Below are 7,634 nucleotides of genomic sequence, written 5' to 3'. Positions count from 1 at the left end.
ATAGTTGACATCAGAGGTTGGTAAGGTGGTTAGGGTGGCACTTGATATTTCAACCTAGGATTTATAACATCTCAATTGATACAGACATTTATGCACCGCACCCAAGTATCAGCTATCATTTTGCCTGTGCAGTTATATTTTAAACAAATAATTGGCTGAGTAATGCAAGGGGCTTCTGATTATTGCCTAGCAGCCCAACCAGCTGTGCTTTCTGGAAGCCAATGTTTATCAGGTACATCCTTTATGTACAACTCTGAAGGCAGATATAGCTTAATTTTAACGTTATTTCATAGAGTCACACTCTATTAATCTTGCACTGGTTTTCCAAATGGTACTGATTGGAAACTCCCTCCCAACCCCCTTCAGTAATGAATAAGATATTTCCAGGAACACATACAGGAGAAGTGAACATTGTTGAGTTGATTTACAGCACGATTTGGTGCTTGATGGGATGTCATCAAATTATTAAGCATGGTGTGATATAAACTCACTGGGTCGATACTTTTACAGTTCAGTTAATCAGTTTCAAAGGCAACTTTCACCACTCTCTCTGCATTCTCTGTAAGATCCTTCAGTGCAGCTTTCAGTATCTTGTAAGTCATGAGAAATGATGGGCCTGCTCCAAAAATGGAGCCAATGACTGGGACAAAGTCGAGAGCAAATTCCAGGGCTGAAACGGGAACAACAGCAACCCCCCAACCTAACCTCACAATTACATCTGGGGTTATATCTCCCAGCAATGGAGCTTTTACTGTCGCCTTCAGCTCTTCCACAGGTTTTCCTGCTCTGCTGGCCAGTCTTTGGAGAGAAGCATCATCCAGACCCAGACATTTCCGGAAGTGAACAATGGCTCCAATCAATATACCAATATCACAAGCGAGAGAGAAGCCGGGAACTGTGACAGCTCCCAATCCCTCAGAGATTGTTGCAAACATCCAGATAAGTTTTTTTCAGAATCTCATATTTCCTCTGAACTATCTCCACACTTAGATTTGGAAGGGCCAGGGCAAAGACCCTTTACTTTACATTATTTAGATCACCTTTGAGTCCTTCATTTAACTGAATTAAATCAAAATGAAGTGGCTCTAAACTGGATATCAGGAACACAGGTGGATCCGGAAACCCGGCCTCTGCCAACCTCCTGACACAGTCACTCCAAATCTTTTCCAGCTCTTCTTCTTCATTAATAACCTCCTTCTCTTTCCTCATGGAATCAAAATCATCATCAATCCTAGAGCGGACAAAATAGACCTTTTTCCCCAGCCGATTAATCTCTTTGGCAAGTTTAACATCATTTTCTTTGAATCAAAAAGCAGAGATTATGACAAAGAAATAATATATTTTGAAATTCATTTTTGTGAGATATTTAGCTGCTGGAAGTGCTGTGGTTCTGATCCCTGGCAGGTCCCAATAGCGAACATTGGGCAGAGTGGGATGTGAGTACCCGGTTGGCTCCATCGTTGTTTCTGTCGTCCCAAATTTAGCTGCTCCGGGATCAAAGCTTCAATGACCTCTCATGGTATTGATGAAGGTGGATTTTCCTGTACCTGATTCTCCCATCATTGCGATGTTAAGCTCTGTTTTGTCCATAGCAGTTACTTTCTCCTCAATCAGTGATTTAACATTTTCCACCCCTCCTGTTTCAAAATCAGACTTCAGTTTGCTCAGTTCTTTTGGTGTGAAGAATGAGGGGGTCTCAGTCTCTGCCACCTGTTCACTGAAAGAAAGTATGTTCCATTAAGTTCTCATCTGAAACAACTTCTATTTGTATTGTATTTCACATCATTCAAAGAATGTCTTCATGTCAATCCTTCCTGGTAATTATTGAAACACGTTTTGCTCTTACAATTTGCTACTGAATAACTATCTATACGGAGTTTGTTATTGTAATTTGCATAAGGATAAGTATCGGTTAATATGCTTTGACTTTGCTTAATCACCACAGATTTAACTAATGGAGCACGTAGATCTCGACCTGTTTGTCCACAGAGCAGCATCTCCCAGGCTAAAACATAATTGAGTGTGGCAAAGAGAACCAGACTCTTTCAGTAGGGACCAAGAAGAATGCATACTCATCGTGATGACCCAAGAACCATCAGTTCAAAGAGAATCAGCAGCAAAACCACCTCTCCCTCTACACCAAAAGAAAGGCAACATGATCATCAACGCACCCTCCAAACCCCCTACCTCACACCAAATGCAACAAGAACATTGGTTCTGCTCCCCACTCCATATTGACAAGTACAGTACTGTGCAAAGGTCTCAAGCATGTATGTATGTGTGCATTACATATATATAAAAACAAATAACAAAAAACTAAATAAAATAGAGATGCAGGATCAGGTGATGTGTTTTATCTGCATGATGTGGGCCCCATTGTGGTTCCTGGTGACCACATCTGCAGCAATATTAGTTACTCGAGGAACTCGGGCTCAAATTTTAGGAGCTGGAATCTGAACTTTGATGCATCAGGCAGGGCAAGAGTTATCTGGACTTTGTGCTCAGTCTGTAATCAGGGCCAAGAAGGTGTTAAAACATAGAAAACCTACAGCGCAATACAGGCCCTTCAGCCCACAAACATGCCAAACATGTCCCTACCTTAGAAATTACTAGGTTTACCCATAGCCCTCTATTTTTTCTAAGCTCCATGTACCTATCCAAAAGTCTCTTAAAAGAATCTATCGTATCCACCTCCACCACTGCTGCCAGCAGCCCATTCCACACACTCACCACACTCCGAGTAAAAAAAAAACTTACCCCTGATATCTCCTCTGTATCGACTCCCAAGCACCTTAAACCTGTGCCCTCTTGTGGCAGCCATTTCAGCCCTAGGAAAAAGCCTCTGACTATCCACACGATCAATGCCTTTCATCATCTTATACACCTTTATCAGGCTACCTGTCAGTGAGGCACTTGGGGGGAGGGGGTCCAAGAGGGAGTGTTGGAGGAGTCTCAGACCCTGAACTTGCCCAACAGGTCTGAAATTGAAGCAATACACACAAAATTCTGGAGGAACTCAGCAGGCCAGGCAGCATCTCAAGACAAGAGTAAACAATTGACATTTTGGGCTGAGACCCTTCATGTCTCAGCCCAAAACGTCGACTGTTTACTCTTTTCCCTAGATGTTGCCTGTCCTGTTGAGCTCCTCCAGCAATTTGTGTGTATAACTTTGAATCCCATCATCCTCAGATTTTCTCTTGTTTGAGATTGATGCTCTTTGTGAGGATGAGAATGAAGGCTGAAGGGAAGATGAGCAACTGAACCGTGGCACTGTGGTTAATGGAGTTGTTCAAGAAGGGGGAGAGAAGAGAAATGTAGTTGTATTTGATGATTGTATAGACAATGGAATAGCCACAATTCTCTGTCACAAGGATTGAGAGTCCAAGGCTGTGTTATCTGTCTGGGACACCCCATCATAATTGCAGGGAAATTATTCATGGCACAGGGAAAGGTTCAACTTTTGTGATTCATGTCAGTACCAGTGATCTTGGAAGAACAAGGGAAGAGTTCCCGCTAAGAAAAGTTAAGAAGCTAGGGACTAAATTAAAATGCAGAAATAAATATAACAATCTCTGGATTTCTTCCTGAGTAACGTGCAGTTTGCACAGGGTTAATGAGATCAGAAAGCTAAATGCATTGTCAAAGTTCGGTGTGGGAGAAGTGGGTTTCAATTTGTGGAATATTAGCACCAGTGTTGGAGAAATGGAACTGTTCCAATGAGACAGGCTCCACCTGAACTATGCTGGGACCAGAATCCTGGCAAATCACATAACTAGGGCTGTGGGTAGGGCTTTAAACGAAATTCTAGGGGGTGATTGAACAGGTTGGAAAAGTCAGGATAACATTAAAGGGAATGAGAATCCAGGGGAGGTTACAGAAATCTCCAAATTAATGTATAAGACAAAGTTTAGTAAGGGATAAGAATTTATCTTCAGACACATGGAGACAAAATTGAAAAGAGTGCTGAAAACTGAACTGAATCGGTTATATCTCAATGCATAATGTATATATAATAACGTAGGTGATCTCATAGCACAGTTATAGATTGCCAGATATGATGATGTGGGCATCACTGGGTCATGGTTGAAGGACGATCACAGCTGGGAGATAACGTCCAAGGATGTACATTGTATTAAAAGGACAGGCAGCTGGGCAGAGATGTTGGGATGGCTTTGATTGTTTAAAAAAAAATAGTCACTAAAAAGAAAAGGCTTATGACTGGAAGATGCAGTCCATGAGGGTTTAAAAAAGACCCTGATGGGAGCTTTATACAGGCCTCCAAATTGTAGTAAGGATATGGGTTACAAATTTCAAAGGAAGATAGAAAAGGCATGTAAAGGTAATGTTATGTTGGCCATGGATGATTACGATATGCAGATTTATTGGAAAATCAGTTTGGTACTCGATTCCAGGGGGAAGAGTTTATAGAATGCCTATAAGAAGGCTTCTTCAAACAGCTTCTGGTTGAGATCATGAGGGAAAATTCTGGATTGTTGTCTAATCAGATTTGATTAAGGGGCCTAAGGTAAAGGAACCCTTAGGAGACAGTCATCACACTAGTATAGAACACACCCTGCAGTTTGAGAGGAAGAAGATAAAAATGGATGTGTCAGAATTACAGAGCAATAAAGGGAATTACAAGCAGGAAAGGAGAGTGGGCCAAAGTTCACTGATAGGTAATACTAACAAGGATAATAGAAGAGTAATGGTTGAATGTTTTGAAAATAATTACTTCATTAGACATAGGAACAGAATTAGGCCATTTGGGCCATCGAGTCTGCTCTACTATTTCATCACGGCTGATCCATTTCCCCCTCAATACCATTTTCCTGTCTTCTTCCCAAAACCTTCATACCCTGACTAATCAAGTACCTATCAACCTCCACCTAAAATGTACTGAATAACCTGCCCTCCATAGCAGCCAGTGGCAATGAATTCCAGAGATTCGCTACCATGTCCTTAAAAAAATCATCTTCGTCTATGCTCTGTAAGAAAGTCCCTCTATTTGGAGGGTGTGCCCTGTGACCCTAGACTCTCTTATCATTGGAAACATCCTCTGTACATCCAAGGTACTTAGGCCTTTCAAAATTCAATAGGCTTCAGTGAGATTCCCCACCCCCCCATTCTACTAAATTCCAGCAAGTGAAGGCCCACAGCCGCTAATTGCTCCTCATACGATAATCCCTTCTTGTGAAACTCCTCTGAACCCTCTCCAATGTCAGCACATCTTTTCTTAAATAAGGGGCCCAAAACAGCTCACAATACTGAGAGGCTTCTCCAATGCCTTTTAAAGCCTCAGTATTAAATTGTTGCTTTTATATTCCCATCCACTCAAAATGAATATTAGTATCGAATTTTCCTTCCTCATCCCGACTCAGCCTTCAAATGAACCCTTGCAGAATTCTGCACAAGGAACCCCAACTCCTTTTGCACTTCAATTTTTAAAATTTCCTCCCCATTTAAAAAAGTAGTCTACATATTTATTCCTTCTACCAAAGTACCTGACCATATATTACCCAACTCTGTACTCCTTTTGCCACTTCTTTGCCCATTCTCCTAATCTGTCAAAATCTTTCCGTAGCCTCCCCGCTTCCGCATGACTACCTGTCCCTCCACCTATCTTTGTATCACCTGCCACAAAGCATCAATTCCATCATCCCAGTCATTGATATACAACGTAAATCAAGGATCTGTGATCAGACCCCAGCAGAACACTACTATTCACCGACAGCTAATTTGAAGACATACTGATAGCAATAAATAGTTGATCTTTCAGGCCAAGACTCTTTATCAGTCCTTTATCCCTCATCAGCTCTTTCTTCTCCTTTGCTGGTTGGCTGCCAGTGACTAGTGGTGTTCCATTGATGTCAGTGTTGAGGAAGCAGGAATTCTGCAGAAGGACTTGGACAGATCAGGAAATAGGAAAAGAAGTGACAGAAGGAATACAGTGTAGTGAAGTGTATGGTCAGGCATTTTGGTAGAAGGAATAAAAATATAGACTATTTTCTAATGTGGTAAGGAAGGAAGGCAAATGCAATGTTTGAGAGGACGAGAATATTAGAGGAAGGATGTGATGCTGAGGCTTTATCAGGGACTGGACAGATTGCACTTGGAGTATGTGAGCATTTTTGGACCCCATATCTACAAAAGGATATGCTGGTATTGTAGAGGGACCAGAGTATATTCACAGAAATGTACTGGAAGCTGAAAGAGTTAATGTATAAGAAGTGGTTGATAACTCTAGGCCTGTATTCATGGGAGTTAAGAAGAATGGGGAGGGGAAATCTTATTGAAACCTGTTGACACCCCTGTTGACATCCTGTGAAGCAGAAGTCATATTCATGCAGGATTACTCCTCACTTTCCTGTCATGAATCAAGCTCCAGCAGCAAGAAGTTGGACTGGTGCATCATGTCCTAACCAAAACAGTCAAAATTTTCACCAATACCACACAGAAGATGACGTGAATGACACTCACAAGATCTAATGATGCGGCTTGTTTATGCTATTCTACAATAAAATGACCACCAAAGAGAATAGACCAGGGCTTTAGTATGAGATAACATTTCCTCATGTATCTTCACCTCCGTCATGCACCATGCTTACGAGGAAAGGTACCTTTGCTCCATTAATGTCGCCAAGTCTATGAAATCATGAGCTGGGATCAGATTGATCCTGAATGCAGCTCTTCAAGAAGGCAGGTCCCAGCTACATGCTCAAGGCTGTTAAGAACTTGTAATAACTGCTGTTTTTGATGTCAATACCCACATCTCAAAAACAAACAAAAGGGATTTGATCTGCCTTTTACTAAAGAGAAATCTGAACACTGTACAGCTCTGCTCTGGCAGGTTTTGTTCACGCAGGAGAGCTGGGAAGAAACAATGTGTGTAATTTCTGACCTACCTGGAGCTTGACCCTCCCATTCCTGATCTCTGTCTCTCATTGGTTGGCCTGTATAACGATCCAGTGAGGACAGGGTTTAATCAGATGCTCTGGGAGCCTTTTTGTCTTTTCTACTGCATTGATAACAGAATGAGCTGTTTTTTTATACCAGACATATCCAAGACTCTGAGGGAAATCACCATTGGTAACATTTGGTTTAATGTATGTAAGCAACTAGAAAACACACAATTGCATTTACTCACTTGCCTTAGTCAACCTGAAGAAAGAGATTCTGAGGGCAGTCGTGCTTCCTCCTCAATGTTCTTAGAAAGAAGCACCTATTATGAAGCTCAGGATTTTTAGAACAGAAGGTGAATGGAAATGGTCAAAGTTATTGTACTCTCAAAGATCATCATAAATCAGTCCCCACCTTGAAGTGACATGAACCGAAACCCGTCTGCTGCAAAATGTCACCTTACTGTCTCAATGGAAAGACCATGGCTATCACTTTGAGAAAAATAGCGTTTTACTCTCCCACTCCCAGCAATTAATTCACAGAGATGTGTTATTTCTATAGACAGCAGATGTCCGTGAAATTGCAATTAAATTAAAATTTTAAAAAGTTGACTTGTCAAGTACCTTTTCTGTCTTCACAGAAAGGAATAAAATACTTAATATATAGTTAAATACTAAACTAAAACAAGAGGAGGATATTTTTCAGTGTTCTATCCATAAAGCATTGATAAGTGAGAA

General features: G+C 41.2%; 1 pseudogene; it reads right to left on the bottom strand.

Annotated features, from left to right (window-relative positions):
• Positions 1-515: 515 nt before the first annotated feature.
• LOC140734098 (interferon-inducible GTPase 5-like) lies at positions 516-6,922 on the bottom strand (annotated as a pseudogene).
• Positions 6,923-7,634: the final 712 nt, after the last annotated feature.

This window comes from Hemitrygon akajei, chromosome 10 (assembly GCF_048418815.1).
Source record: "Hemitrygon akajei chromosome 10, sHemAka1.3, whole genome shotgun sequence".
Classification (NCBI taxonomy): domain Eukaryota; kingdom Metazoa; phylum Chordata; class Chondrichthyes; order Myliobatiformes; family Dasyatidae; genus Hemitrygon; species Hemitrygon akajei.
The sequence above is the reverse complement of the archived record's forward strand: the minus strand, read 5'-3'. Positions and strand labels throughout refer to the sequence as shown.